Genomic DNA, 16,869 nt, shown 5'->3' with positions numbered 1-16,869 from the left:
ATGCACAATAGACCCCAGTCTGGACAGCACTTCTTGTTGCTTCCAAGAAAGCCTAGCATATATATGTTTATAAGGTAGCATCATTTGGAAAGTGTCATCTTTGGCAGCTAGTCTGGTTGGGTTGGAGATGTGGAAAGGCCACAACTATGTGCATGCCTGGACAAGATTGACAAGGTGCTTGAAAAGATGCTGTCAGCTTTGGGACCATCCAGCATCTGTCTGAATTTTTCTTTGTGCTTCCTTCATCTGCTTCTATCTTGTGAGCTGCTGTCTCACCATTAGAATTAAAACAAGACCTGACACACTTCTTATATTAATATAAAGTTGTTTTCAGTCAGAGCATTTAAAAAATCTTCTATATCAAAACAAACATTACTATGTTACTTATTGAAATAATTTGATTTAAAGCAACAACATCTGTATCTTCTTTAGCAATTTAAGTCTAGGATAAATCATTGTAGATAAAGTAGCTTATAAAAGTCTCTTTTTTCCTTTTCATTCTCATTTCTAGGAGGAAGGCCAGACAGACCCTTCCTTGCAGAAGGGGGAATGACCAAAGGTCCATTCTGAGCTTCTTTCTAGTCCCAGGTCTACGTTTCCCTTGTTCCACTCTGATTTTCACAAATGTACCTCCAGAGCTGAGGTCAGAATAAATATTCTGAATTTTCCTCATTTCTCCTGAAAAAAAAAAAAAAAATGTTTGTATTTTGTTATGGAAGGCATCTGATGTTATTCCAGAAGCTAGGATATCAAGAAAATAATGGAAAGATTTCCTCTCTCAGAAATTTAACACACCCCATTTTTTATTCCTTACTTAAAACATTAAACTCCCATCATCAATAGTTGCCTCACATTTTTTTTATATGAATAAAATATGAAGTAAGAAAAAGAAATCTTTCCCATGATGCTGCTGAAGGGAGAATAGTGACTTTCTTGGCCACTTGGTCACAAGGGCACATTGCTGGCTCAAGGTCAACTTGTCATCCACCAGCACTCCCAGGTCCTTCTCTGCAGAGCTGCTCTCCAGGTCAGACCCCAGCTTGTACTGCTGCCTGGGGTTATTTTTCCCTAGGTGCAGCACTCTGTACTTGCCCTTGTTGAACCTCTGGAGGTTCCATTCTGCCCAGCTCTCCAGCCTGTCCAGGTCTCTCTGAATGGCAGCACAGCCCTCTGGTGTATCAGCCACTCCTCCCAGCTTGGTATCATCCACAAACTTGCTGAGGAGGCACTCTGTCCCCTCATCCAGGTCGTGATGAAGAAGTTGGACAGGATGGGACCCAGCCCTGAGCCCTGGGGGAAGCCACTAGCCACAGGCCTCCAGCTGGACTCCATGCCACTGAAGATGACCCTCTGAGCTCTGCCTTTCAGCCAGTTCCCAATCCATCTCACTGTCCACTCGTCTAACCCACACTTCCTGAGCTTATCTAGGAGGATGTCAGAGGAGACAGTGTCAAAAGCCCTGCTGAAGTCAAGGTACCCAACGTCTACTGCTCTCCCCTCATCTACCCAGCCAGTCATTCCATCAGAGAAGGCTATCAGATTGGATAAGCAGGATTTCCCCTTGGTGAATCCATGCTGGCTACTCCTGATCACCTTCTTTTCCTCCATATGTCTGGAGATGACATCCAGAATGAGCTGTTCCACCCCCTTTCCAAGGACGGAGGTGAGGCTGACCAGCCTAGAGTGGTCTCGGTCCTCCTTCTTGCCCTTCGTGAAGACTGGAGTGACACTGGCTTTCTTCCAGTCCTCAGGCACCTCTCCAGTTCTCCAGGACCTTTCAAAGATGATGGAGAGTGGCCTGGCAACAACATCTGCCAGCTCCCTCAGTACCTGTGGGTACATCTCATCCGCGCCTGTGGATTTATGGATGTCCAGGGTCTGTAATGTGCCTGCTCAGAAGGTCTCTAATCCTATCCTCCTCAACCAAAGGAAAGCCTTCCTTTCTCCATACTTTCTCCCTCACGTCCAGGCTGCAGGATTCCTGTGGGCTGCCCTTAGCAGTGAAGACTGAAGTAAAGAAGGCATTCAGGCAATTCTGCCTTCCCTGTATCCCTTGTCACCAGGGCCCCAGCCACATTCAGGAGCGGGCCCACATTTTCCTTAGTCCTCCTCTTGCTGCTGATGTATTTGGAAGAAGCCCTTCTTGTTGTTCTTAACATCCCTTGCCAGACTCAAGTCCAGCTGGGCCTTAGCCTTCCTCACCGCATCTCTACATACTCTGACTGCATCCCTACAATTCTCCCAAGTAGCCTGTCCCCTCTTCCACATTCTCTGTACTTTCTTCTTCTGTCTGAATTTGGCCAAGAGCTCCTTGCTCACCCATGCAGGTCTCCTGCCCCTTTTGCTGCACTTCTTACTCATAGCGATGCACCACTCTTGAGCTTGGAGGAAGTGATGTTTGAATAGTACCCAGCTCTCCTGAACCCCCCTTCCATCTAGGGCCTTAACCCATGAGACTCCGCCAATTAGGTCTCTGAAGAGCCCAAAGTCCGCTCTCCTGAAGTCCAGGGTTGCAATCCTGCTTGTTGCCTTCCTTCTTTCCTGCTGGATCCTGAACTCCACCATCTCATGGTCACTGCAACCAAGGCTGCCCCCAACCTTCACATCTCTAACCAGTCCCTCTCTGTTGGTAAGCACAAGGTCCAGCAGGACACCCTTCCTTGTAGGCTCCTCTGCCATTTGTGACAAGAAGTAATCATTGATGCATTGCAGGAGCCTCCTGGACTGCTTGTGCCTTGCTGTGTAGGCCTTGCAGCAGATGTCAGGGCGGTTGAAGTCCCCCAGGAGAACCAGGGCCTGTGATCTTGAGGCTACTTCCAGGTGTCTGTAGAAGGCCTCATCAACCTTCTCTTCCTGTTCAGGTGGCCTATAGTAGACACCCACAGCAGTGTCCACCATGCTAGCCTGCCCTTTGATCTTTACCCACAAGCTCTCAACTGCCTCCTCCTCCTCCCTGCCTAGGCAGAGCTCGATGCATTCCAGTTGCTCTCTCACATAAAGAGCAACTCCACCACCTCGCCTTCCTGGCCTGTCTTTCCTAAAAAGCACATAGCCATCCATGGCAGCATTCCAGCCATGAGAGCTATCCCACCGGGTCTCTGTGATTGCAATGAGATCATGGCCCTGTGATCGCACACCGATCTCCAGCTCCTCAAGGTGGAGAAGAGCATATGTCGAAGGACCTTAATCTACCATCTGCTGTGCATCCGTAGGAATCCTTTCCCTGTTAAAACTCCAGCAGCTTGTGAAAACTGAGGGTCTAGCGCATCTTTCAGATTTTTTAACAGCCCAGATTTTTTAGTCAGTCCCAATCTCTTCATTGATATGGAATTAAAGAACTGTTGTAGAAGAACAATAACTTTTTGTCTAAAGTCTGGGACAGCCCACTCATAGACTGATTTTTTGACATTGTTAAATTTCTACTTCTGTCTGTGCTGCAGGTTCTGTGACAGTAAATAGGGGCAAATTGAGTAAATAGAGATGCACTGGCCTTACAGGCCTGCTCTTGGATTTATTCTTCCAAGGTGTCTATAAAGCATAAGAATGATAGCCCATATGCAAAGACTGAGCTTGAAATAAAACCTTTGATGATTAATATGGAACCCTACATTTCTGAGTTTTACTACCTGATCACAATGAAAATCATGTAAAAATGTACAAAGAGGTAGCAAGCTTATGTTAGTTCATTTAGTAGACTGCAGAAAATAAATCATATTTTTTTCGTGCTGTTTCCACAAGAATTTTAGGTTTTATTTTGATGACAGTTCAACTGCAGATAGCCTGATGGGATTCCATTTGCAGTTTGTCAGTATACTTTTTAATTTCTCAGATACTTTACAATGGAAAGTTAAGGCCTAATTTGATGCTTGTAAAAAGGGAATGTAATGTCTATAATGACTTTCATCAAAGAACTTATCATTGTGGGACAGTTAATAAAGATCACTTCATGAACTTTCATAGGACCCCTTTGAGACTGAAATATGATATGATAAGCTTTTAGCAGATGAGACAAGTAGGCTAACATAACTTATATATGCTAGAACAAAGTCATTGGCTCTGAAAGATTTATTTCCACATCCTGCATTATCAAACCTCTAACTTAAACCAACAGATGTATGTGGTCATCTAAAACACTTTAGTGACAAGTAGGTTTTAGCACCATTGCCACTGATACCTTTTTAAAAATTCCTTTACCTCTATTCAGCCACCTTTTAGGGAGAACAGCAATAAATCACAGAACCTCAGGTGACATTTCTAAAAGTTGTCAACTCTCTGCATACCAACTTCCCACTATATTCTTCAGGTTCTATATACCTACAGACATGAGTAGAAAGAAAAACTCCTGAAAAAAGAGTCAATGTTCATCACATTTTAAGTTCTGTAAATGAAATGTCAAAGAGAGTTCTGTGAAAATGTCAAGAACACACAGAAAAAAAAATAATGCATTAAGAGCTTGTATTCATTTGTCTTAGTTTATGTGAATTGTTCCAACTGGAATGGTTTATCATACATCAGAACCCAGACTCTGTTGCAGCTGATGAAGATAATGTGATTTCTAAAGTAAAACCCTTAATACCATGAACACGAGCCTGAGAATAACCACACTCAAGCCAATGGTTTCTACTAAGCGTGTGCACTGGGGATTCATGATGTGTATTTGAACACAATCCAAAGACCACTGAGAATCTTTGCACAGTTTTAAGGATAGGCTTTAAATCAGACAGAAAATGCCCCAGAAGATTAACTAGTTTAATATTACTCCATAATTTTCCAAAATTTTTTTAAAAGGACAATTTGCCAATCAGTACCTTTGATGTCTGTCCAGCAAGAATTCTGCAGATATGCATCTGAAAGGAATTTGCATGCCTGTAGGATGAAGTTGGTTGACAAATGTGACTGTTTGGATAGAAAGACTGAAAATAAAAAAGAATGTTAACAACAATGACAACAAAATCCTGGTTATAGAATGCTGACTTGCATTAAAAAAAAAAACTTTAAAACTGTAACTACTAATAAAACAAGATAATAGTGAGATATTTATACCATCATTATACTAGCAAAAGGAAGTTACTTCTCACCTATTGGAAGAGAGAGACACAGAATGTAGCAATTTCTACACAGCAGCAATAGAAAAGGGAATATGCTTTAGAGAAATAAGAACAGTTTTCATAGTGATCTGGTGCATGTAGATACAGATGATCAGTGGACAAAAAATGTCAGCTGTGCTCTAGTGTGCATACTCGGTCCCATTAGAAAAAGATTTGGCATCTGGTCTCTGGGCTCCTATCCCGTGATAATGTTAAATGACCGGCGAGAGCTCACATCTCTAGCTGTGGTCCCCAAATGAATTTTTGCTCACTAGCATTTGCAGTGACACAAGCATCTTCAAAACAAAGATGATTTATTCTCAGATTTATAGTCTTATAGCATACACAGCAAAGTATTACGAGATCAAAAATGCTGTTTGCTAAATAATCTTGGTCTATTCTGTTGAGCATGTGTAAGTTCGTGTTTCCCAAGGTAATCACACTTCTGATGTGAGAAGGCAGATTCTCATATCTAGAAGAAAAATCTGGTTTTGGTGTTTATTTGGCCCACCCACTTTTTAGCTTCCTAGAATCCTGGTCAAGGATTCCCTCTCATCATGTTTTTCCAAAGTCTGAAAAGCTTAAGTCTTAGCTTGGTGGGATTTGAGCTGGGACATTCCCCAGCTAATGTCTCCTCTGTTTTGTTCACTAAGGAGCCTGTGTCATTGCTTTGCCATTTCTATTATTCTCTTCTAACAAGTTCTTGAGTTTAATACTTTGTTTTCAGTCATCATTGTAGAATGTGAATATCACAAGGGATTTATCTTAAGTAAAATACTTAATTATCTCCTTTCTCACAAGGACTGATGAATGTTTTTCCTTGGATATAATCTTAACTATCCCACGCAAAAACATCACAAGCCATGATAAAGGACATATTAGGATGTGATTATTGACTCTGTTTTAACTGCAGTTGAAAGGAGCTGCATGATTAAGAGAAGAGAGGGAAAACATGTCTATTTATGGTGCAGTGCAGCAATCAAATGATATACTTTATAGGAAAAAGAAAGAACCACTAAAACAAAAATATTCTGAGTTTTCCGAAGGACAGTGCCAACTTGTCACATGGGAGTGAGGCATACAGGAAGGTAAGGACATTTCCAGAAATAGAACTTTCTTGAACTTGGAGTAGGGATATTTGAATTATACCACTGACTCTATATGATCCAGTCTTACTTTGAGGAAGAACAGGCTGACAGTTGACCTTGGACTGCCAATTACACACAACAGGATGATAGGCAAATGCTACCAAATAAGATCTTATTCTCATTCGTTATAGACTTGCTAGAGGACCTATTCCAAAGCTAGCAAAAAGCAATGGGAGGGAGCCTCTACATTGATTATAATGTTGCCTATATCCTCAGGCTTCAGTGCAACAAAGTACTTAGACAATGCCTAACTGTCAAAAAATCAACTGAGATTGACAGGTTTTGAAGAAGTCCTTAAGATTAAGAATAGATTGTGATGCAGGGAATAAACTCTCTCACTCCAAAAATGCAGAAAATTCTTGGTTTTGCCTACCTCTTACATGCTCCCAATTTGTAATTTCTTCAGTGCTTCTATTAACTGCAAAATACTTCATCTCAGGCCGTGCAGTTCAGATCATGATCTACACAAGCTCAAACTATAGGACTAACAAGCTTCATTTTTTTTTTGGATTGGCAGAAGTAAAAAGAAAAGTCAGTGGAATTATTCATCTGTGAAAAATTGCATTGGTTTGCTCATTATCTGTTCTGACACCCTAATTTTATGGGAAGGGCTTTGTACTTAATTTGTTTAGGTTATTAATAAAAAGGCTAGTGATACCGAGTTGCAAAAGTTTTAAACTTATATATTCGGTTTCTACAATTCTTTTCTTGGGTCATTAATATTCATCTCTCACAATCTGCAGCATTTTTATTTGCCCTTTCCTTAATGTATTGATAAAGACACCTTACAATATGCTGATTTTATATTTCTCGAGGAAAAAATATCTTTATATTTCACCAACATAATCGGCGCAGGAGCAACAAACTACCATATTTTTAGGCAGATGTTTCTTATTCAGTTATCTTCAATGGAAAAATTCTTTTAAGTGCACTCTTAAAAGGATCTTAAAGTTATTCCTCACTTTTCACCTTTTATCCTCTTTCATGTTGCCTGTTACCCATTTTACTGCTGCTAAGCTTCCATTTATCAATATAGAAGAAACAACAAACAAGCGAAAAATCTGTTAACACTCTTGGTTCTCATTTTACAAGATTTGCTGGCCAATGAGTCAGCAACAGAAGCAGCTGTGTACATTGCTCTTTCCTTTGTAAGTCTAATTTCTCTCTCTCTCACCCGAGGAAGGCTTAAATTTTTGTTCCAGACTGTTAGCCCTTCAAACAAGATTTTAATGGAGGAACACATAAATATCTGTAACAAAAGGAAATAAGAAGATGCTACTGGCATTTAGTAATGAGCTGAGCCAAAATAAAAAATATATTCCTAGAGGATTCAGTGGTCTTATACTGCACTCCAAATATCTTTCCTAACCACAGAATAAATATATGATGAAGGAGGGGAAAAAAAAAAAAAGGAGCTGAAAGGCAAGTGCGTTGACCTTGTCATTATGTCATTAGAACAATTGCGGTATTGAAATTACTATAAATAGCCAAAATACTCACCTGAGCAAAAGACAACTACTGGCTAGCTTTCATCCTTAGTAGCAGTCTTTCTCTGTATTTAACCTATCTCACTACACTTTTAAACTTTCATTTAAAGTCTAATTTATTTTTCTTTGGCACTTATGTCCACAGTGAAGATGGTACGTAACAGGCAGGTACTTGAAACTCCTTTTTGAGTAAAAAAACGTAAAGTAGAAATGAATTCCAAAAAGTAGTGTTTAAATCAAAACCAAAAACATTACTTTCACTTGAGGAACTGGGCAATCAACTATCCAACCTACCCACTAGTCAGGAATTTGGCCGGACTGATTGGCTTGTGCATGTGTTTATTTTTCTGATCTCCCAGCCTTTTAGAACAGAGAAAGAAGAAACCGAACAGAGGGGGAAACTGTCAGGAAGATCACACAGAGGGACAGGCCATGATATGTTTCATCAAAAATTTTTCCAAGAAATATTTAGATTATGATAAAGTGCCATTTTTCTTGTGGAAAAACTGCTCTGTTGAAGAAAAGATCAGCTCTATTGCTGACGTTTGTGTATTAATAAGTAATTCACAGCAAGAGGAAAATCAGCACCTTTCACAATATTAAATCATGAATCAAGAGAAAAGTATTTGCATTGCTGAATGGTAATTTTCAGTATTTTTGCCATTAAAATGGCCATTGAGAATGCCAATAGATATGTAGTCCAGAGGTTATACAAAATGTTCTCATAAAAACAGTGTTTGGTTTTAATTGACTCAGTCAATAATTCAACAGTAAAATCCTGGTGCCCACTGATGAAATCTGTTTTATTCAGTTAAAAAAAAAAGATTTTCGTTACTATAAATAAACGTAAATTTTAAACTTTACTGTCAGCATTTTCACTGGTTTCAAATGGTTTCATTCACAAGAACATAGAGGAAGTTTGCACTGCATTTTCAATAGAGGGATGATCCTCTCCTTGTGTCAAAGTTTACCTTATTTCAAACTTTCTGACACAGACCTACCTTCTGGCATTGGCTTTAGCTGAACCTGGCGAAGAAGGTGGGAGACCTGGAGTGCAAACGTCACAGGCACAACCATGGATATCTCATTTCGGCTAACTCTTTTTCAGATGTCCCATGCATCCCTGAGGCAGCAGAGAGGTTGCCTGGGACTCCTCCTATAAGAGGTCTGTTCAGGTGCAGAAAGGCAATTTGTAGCTGCTCAATCACAAGTTTTTTTTGTCAGTAGCAGAGGTAGTTAATATACAGACAGGCGATCTCCTTGCTTCGACCCACTCCTTCATACATGTTCCTACGGAGAGTATAGCTACAGCTGTAGTGTTGAATGAGGTTATTTTTTTTCACTCACCTGTTATACTCTTCCAAACAGCCTTAATTGTACTGGACTGGACTTAGCCACCGTGAATGGGACTATGTGGGGTAAGGGAATGAGAGCATGACCTAGAAGAATAACTGAATCATCATTCTGTTCTGAATTTACAAATACTTAAATAGATTATTGACATATGGCTGGAAGTTAAGTACCATGGCAGGATGTTCATCAGAACATTATGGTTTAGCACATACGCAGCTGAACCTTTTACTGCACTACCACAGCTTAGCCTGTTTTGCTCTCTTGCAGTTTTGAATCTCCATCGATTTGCTCCTTTCCAGTTTGTACCTTTGCACAAGACCCTTTGCATGTGCTTCTCTACAAAATGTTTTCTTTCCTAACATCCTAATACCTTCTACTAAAAGTTCCACAAAAACTAAGTATCTCCTAAGATAATTGAAGAAACCATTATGATGTGTCTGTGTCGTTGCTGAAGAATCTGTCAGGCTTTAACTTTCTAATATCCCCCCTTTCTACTGGCACAGTACCTGAATTTATCCTGTCAATTGAATGGGTTAAATTTGTCAGATAAAAACTCTTCTCGAAACAAAATACTGATTTGGGTTGACTGAAATGGTTTTAAATTAATTTAATTGTTTCAACCAAAAAAAAATATTTTTATGTCAAAACATGTTAGCTGAAAAAAACCTTTTTTTGTTTTGGAAAAGATACTTCAATATTAGATGTATCTAAATTTAATTGTAATAAAGACTGTAAAACAATAACTTGTGTTTCTTCAGTATAAACTATTCTACTCAAGCAATTTCAATAACTTTTTGTTTTCTGTATAAAGACCAAACAAAAATTAATTTTGGATCAATCTGAATATTTTCCCTTTATTATTTGTCTGTTAAAAATAAATGTACTACATTTCTCTAATTGCTATTTCAACAGACCATCAGCCAGTCTTTTTATTGACAGCACAGAAATTGCTTTGTATACTAGCGTGCAGTAAAACATAAAAGCAGCAGGAGATTTGTTTTGATAAAGGAAGACTTTCATTACTGTCCTGAGCCATATTAGTAATGAAGACCCTGCCTTGGTGCTTCATCACAGAGATGTAAGACAAAGCGACCACCATCGCCATGTCCAGGTCATCATGCAATAGAATTATTTCAGGCATATCCATTCTGCTACCCACCACACACAGAAACGTTTGCCACAAGCCTCAGAGTATTTGTTGATACCTAACATTAACAAAGTCTATAATATGCCTTTGGTAAATAGAAGGTTAGGTGAAGAATCCCCAAATCCTTCAATACGAACTCTGCTCTCTCTTTGGTGCACCTTAGAAATGGTTCTGTCCCTGATTTTTTTCAAAAACCATAACTTCTATAATAAAATTCCTTGCTGTGATATGAACAGCCTTGAAAATCCACTTTACACAGAAACTGCAGGGCAGTGTTTCCTAAGGCAGCCCTTATATGCTCTTTGGTATGTCCAAAGTGCTCTCTTCAGTGCAGAGAGGTGATTACATGTGCACTGACAAATCTGGTTTTGATAGCTGAGTTTTGCAGATAGAAATAATGTAATTCATATGACTAACAGAATCTTTCAATTTAAATAATGTGAACCACAAAGATGATCATAAGGGCAATTAAGACTATTTATGAGAGTGCCTATATAGTAAAATCTTTTACGAAAATGGTTGTGTTAGCTCACGGTCTTCCTCACTGTCCATTACGGGTCCTCCACAGTGCCCTCATCCACGTGGATATGGGTAACATCACGATGCTGTAATAAAGATGTAGCTGCTTCTATCACTGCTATTCTTTTTGCATTTATAAATATCTTTATACTCGTTTTGTGCATTCCAAGACATCACTTGAGGTATTTAACAAAGAAAAACTATTCTTATGTCTTCATAAAGCCAGTTTGTTGATAACAAACAGATTTTAACTAACATTTGGATGATCCATAATTTCAAAAAAAAAAAAAAAAAAACAGATGGAATCGATAATAAATGTTACACAGCACACATAGCTGTTTGCTGTGTAACAGAATATGTCTAACATAACAAATATGCCTGGAGTATAAAATAAGAAGAGAAATCAAAGAAAAGAAATCGGTGAATGAACTAGAATCAATTAATAATGTTTTCATGCTACTATGATGTTTTCTTAGTCCCTATAATCAATAAAAAAAATCCATGATAAAAAAGAATTCAACATAAATGAAACAAACTTCTCAAAGTCAAATAAACAGAAAGATCAAGGTAACGTGATTCTGATGATACAGGTAAGCATCTGTGGATTCCTGTTTGTTCAAATAATAATAAAAAAGCCTCTACTCTTATTTACATTTTTTTTAGATTTAAAGGATATCACCAAGTTAAAAAAAAATTCTGCAGCTTTGAATCTTTGTTCAGGCTTCTTATTACATTTTGATACACTTGTTGGTAAGGTGATCATCTCCTGTGCACCCTAGACTTAGTCTACAGATTTGGAATAGTTTTTCTTTCTGGAATGTGATTTCTGTATTTAAGAGACTCTTGACTTTGTTTACCATAACAGCAGGCTAAATTCAATTACATGGATTTGAACTCCTCCCAGCATTTATAAATACTTGGAGTGAAGTGTTCTGATATGACCCATGTGTAATGGCTGATCTAATTGTTACAGTGACCTGAGAGCTCAAATTGTTTTAATGACTTTTCATATAAATGCATGCTTCACAAGCAAAAATTATTCCAAGATTGATTTGTATTTGTTGCTAAATTCATAGAAACAATATATAAAGGGCTAATAAGTTTTTATAGTTGTCTTTTCCATAGCCAAAGCTAGCATGTCTGTAATTTAATATAACACCTCTGCTGCCAAGATTAGCATTAACAATACAAGATTAAATACATTTTTCCAGTGTCCAGTCTTTGTCATATACACAAAGCTAGGACAAAGAATACATTTTAAACCCAAAGCATCCTTTAGATTGTAGGGATAGGATATATTTAGATTCATTTTTACTTTCAGATTTCAGCTGTTCAGCTCTGGCATCTCAGATTGCCATTACTTTCTAGTGGATATTCAAATAGTCACTTTGAAGAAGCCTAAATTTCTTTGACTTCTCTATTATCCTTTCATAATCTCAGATATAAATAATTAGCATACGTATGAGGTTTAAAAATAGTTTAAAATAAATACAGAACTGAATCAATTCATATAATAATCATATATAATAATTTGCCGTATTACTCATGATATGAAAATCTAGTCAGATTTGTCACAGGCTAATTTTTCTTGCTCCCACAGCTTTCTTAAAATTCCTGTCTTCTTGGCCTAGAGGAGAAACAATCGTATTTACTCTCTGACTTTAAAATTGTAATGCTCTTTGCCATCTCTACGATTAAACACACTACATATCAAAGTATGTAGGATAAGAGTAATAGAAACAATATGATGAAACTTGATTTTTTTAGAGCATCTCCTGTACAATGTACCTCTTGTGCAGTGTACCAGTGAAATGTTGCATTTGTCCTTTCTTTCTAGGCACCAGAGTTCTTTCCTTGATGTATTCTACTCAGGGAAATAGAAATATGTGTTTTCTATTCAGGGATTTCAGCAATCACAAATGTCTGGAAAAAATTTCCCAATCGCTAATAGCTTCCTCAGGTCCTGGACTTGTCAGAGTTACAGTCAGTATCTGGGCTGCATGCAACAAACAAACTTCAAAACTCCGTGAATTTGTACTTAAACAAATGTTTCAGCCACCTGAAGCTGTCAAGGAAAACAGGTAAGCTGAGCTGTACGAGAGTGCCTTCTCATTTGAAGAACACCCCGCAGAAGAAACAGGTTTACTCTGTAGTTCCTAGTGAGCTACAAACTGAAGTTGAAACACAGACCTGGATCTAGCTCAGTGGAAAAGCAGCAGAATCCCGACCTGCATGCTGACTGCAATTTGAGAGAAACCTTATAAGCTCTGAGGACCCCAGATATCCATTATATTACTGCTGCAACCCAATGACTAAAAGCCTAAGACAGCCCTTAAGTATCTGCTTCATTTGTAAGTGTCAGGAGTTGCAGGGAAGTAAGGTTTAAATTAGATGGTATGCTAAAGTAGGTTCTATATTTTGTTTTAAAGTTAAGTATATATTTTAATATACTAGTATTTTCTAATACTCTTTCTCTTTCAGGGCCTCAAAAACAGTATTACACGAATATTTCAAGAGTTTTAAGATTTAGAAGGAGGAAAGAATCTACATGAAATAAAACTGTAGGTTTTTCTTTTCCTTTCTGTCTAGTAGGGACTAGAAGAACATGAATATTTTTTGCTTTAAATCTCCGTTAAAATACAGTGAGATTTTTTTTCGGTTTAAACTTGAGATGACTAAAATTGACATTTCATTTTTTCACACAGTTTTATGGCACTAAGAATCCATAAGAAGGGCTGTAAGGTTATGCTTATTTAGCACGTTTTTGTCTTGATAATTTTAATTATGTTATTTTACTTTTTCTATGTAGTATTTTAAGTTACCATAACATTAAAAAATGTTAAGGTGCTATTTTTAGATGTTGCTGTGACCTTTAAAAATATCTAATCTAGGTATTTAGAAGCTTTATAACTCATGGGCTTATTTTAAAGAGAGTGTGGGAGGATAATCAAAGAAAGCCATTTTGTTCTGAGTAAAAAGAGAAGTGAACTAATTCTACATTACTAAGAATGCTTTTATAGAAAGTTGTCCTTCAGTAGCATTGAATAGCATCAAATATTGTGGTACCACAATACCACTTTAATGTCCTTCAAGTTAGCTTTATTTGATATTAGTTATCTGTTCTAAAAGTCTTTCCTATCAAAATTGCGTTTTTTAGGTTATTTTTGTGATACCCACAAAGTCTTCCATGTGCAGCCTTTTATGTTTTGATGATGTTAAATATGTGGCTGGTCTTAAAAACTTCTTTTTTGTGTAAATAGTGAGAAATACACAAATGTCTATACTCCCTGGATATATATATTCATATGCTACATCCATGGGACCAATATAGTTGCCACCCATAGACAGTCACACAGGTGTCATATAGAAAGAGTACTTACCTCATGTCATTTAAATCAGATTGTCCCCCATGAGGTCACATATGTCCTGGGTCCCTACTGACCCTCATGAAGTCACACATTCCTCAGGTCCCTGCTAACCTCCCATGAGATCACATGCACTCCATGTCCCTGCTTATACCCCATGAGGGCACATGCACCCCAGGTGCCTTGCAAAAGTGGCAAAAAAGTAGTAGGATCCAGAAGGCATCTTTCCTTCTTTTATAGTTTTGATAAAAACAAAACTAAGAAAGCATACAGGAAAAAAAATATGAAAATGACCTGACAATAGAAGAAAAAGCCTTCTAGTGTGAGTGTAAAAAGAGCTCATTTTTCCACTAGTGAGTACCTTCCTAAGGATCAAATAGTGAAAATATTGAAGGAAACTTTAGAGTGAGAAGGGAAATATATGTAAAAAACCTAATGCTGGATGCTAAGCAGTTAGAAGCAAAGCACATGCTAGTATTTGAGGAGTCATACATATATATGTGTGCATGTTTATATACATATATACATAACATACATAATTATGTATATTATATGCAAAATTAACCTACTAGTGGAAACAAACTTCTGAAGAGAAGTCCGTTGCCCATTGTTTGATGGAAATCCAGCAAAATTAGGTGCCTTTTGGGGAGATATATTTTATTCAGACTGCAATTATTAGTCTGAACTGCAGCCCAAGGTCAGAATTAGAAAAATCTGTCAGTTTCTAATATTTAAGCCTCATTAGACTCTTGTTTTCATATTTGTGAATCTATGCACAAAAGGTAGACTTGATACTCAGTGGGAACATACTGTAATGTTTTTTAATTAGACATTAGACAGGTAATTGGAAGCAAAAACTCATTTTTTTCTTCTGTCAGATTCAGAATGCTTGTCTGGAACACAGCCCACCCATGGTAAAGTGGCCAGAATATCACGGCTTTGCACACACTGTGGGTGAATGGAGCACCCAAAACCGCCTGAAGGGCATTTGCCCGAAAACAATCATGCTAAAGAGGAAGATGACCACCAGTCTGTTAAATAGTAACTAGAGAATTGCAAATAGATTTTTGAATCAAAAGCTTGGAAAAAAAAGCATAGAAGAAGCATGAAAATTTGTAACAGGAGGGGAGACAGAGAGAGAAAGAGAGGAAGAGAGAGGTACACTAGCAGAACAGCAGCTGCCCCTGTTTGGTGCTGCAGAAGTCACCTCATGGCATCGCAACCCCCTTTTTTTGCTGCTTTTGTATGATTGCGTTATACCATGGAAACACGGAAGTACAGTGCATGTTGACCACATGAAAAATGTTTTCTTAGTAACCATTTTCCAAAAAGTCACAGGCAAGACAGTCTGAGTAAACAATCTGTAGTGGATACTATCATTTATTTAAGAACCAGTGAGATTAAAGTTTTTGCCATACTGATTACCTCGCTCACTTGCACCCTATCAGCGTTATGTTCCTCACCTTCCCTCCTCTGCAGGGAGATCTCTACTGGTCTGGGAAGGTCGGGCAGACAGTCCTATTGGTTCTCGCTGTACAGCTGCTTGCAGTGACCAGTCTCAGGTGTTGTCAGCCAAGACCATTGAGCAGACCTAGCATTCATTTTCACACGTCTCCTTGATCTTTATTCCAAGTGGGATCTTGACCTTCTTCTTTCCAGACTCCCTTCTCCTTTCCAAAACCATGTCTGTCTTCATTTTTGGGAACTCTACTTTTCAGCACTTCCATAACTCAAGCCACCAATTTTCCCAGTCTAAACAGAAAAAAAAAATTGCAAAAGCAAATGTTTGGTCTGCCTCCTAAATGGTGGTTCTGTCTCATGTCTCTTCTTAATCAGAGGATCAGAAATATGACAGTTTTGTTTAGTCCAAGTGTTATCAATATTTACAACTAGAGTGTGCCTTTGTACCTAGCATTTAGCAGGCTTCTGTTTGAGATTCAAAGGTTCAGCTTCAGACTTTCACCCACACACACACATACCCTCAATTATCTACAGCTTGCTTGCATTCACATACTTTTTTTTTTTTTTTTTTTTGCCTATGACACATCATTGCCACCATACATTAAGTGTGGTTGGTGTTCCTCATTCTCATATACCTAAATTTGTCACTTGTCTTCTTTTTTTTTAATAGATGACTTTTCCAAAGCAATCCAAATCGCTTTATCTAATCCAGCTCACCTTGCTTTAGCTTTCAAAAAATCTGTGACAAGGGTTCAGTTTAAGACTGCAGCTTGTCTCTCTATACATGTCTATAGCTAACCCACGTGTTTAAACTGCCATTATAACTTACAGAGATCTAGTTAATAAAGTCAATGGAGACTAGACAGCTATTCACTCATGCTGCAGTTGACATCTTCACTTAGTCAGCTGAATTTACTCTGGACAATCATGTCTGTGTTGATTATATCTTCATTGACTATAATGAGAGCCTAGATAGCTTTTATGCTTGTGGACAAGCTAAATCTAGGTTGGCAAGCTAATTTAGGTTGACGCCTAAATTTAAATGTCTTGAATTGAATCATGTCCCGTCAGACTGGTCTATGCTTATTATATCTAACACCTCTCTAGTCTGGGTAGAAATAGGTGCCTCCAGAGGGTGATTCATCCCACTTGGCTGAGGATGAAGATTCCATTCTCTCTATTTCATTTAATTGCATAGAACCTGAAATGATTATCTGAAGCTACATACTCAATTTTTAGATAATTAAAATTAGGTGAGTTGGATTCCACTCTGTTCTGAAAACACAGTCCTCCCAATTATTT

This window comes from Rhea pennata, chromosome 3 (assembly GCF_028389875.1).
Source record: "Rhea pennata isolate bPtePen1 chromosome 3, bPtePen1.pri, whole genome shotgun sequence".
In the NCBI taxonomy this organism is placed as follows: Eukaryota; Metazoa; Chordata; class Aves; order Rheiformes; family Rheidae; genus Rhea; species Rhea pennata.
Note: the sequence above shows the minus strand (reverse complement) of the source record.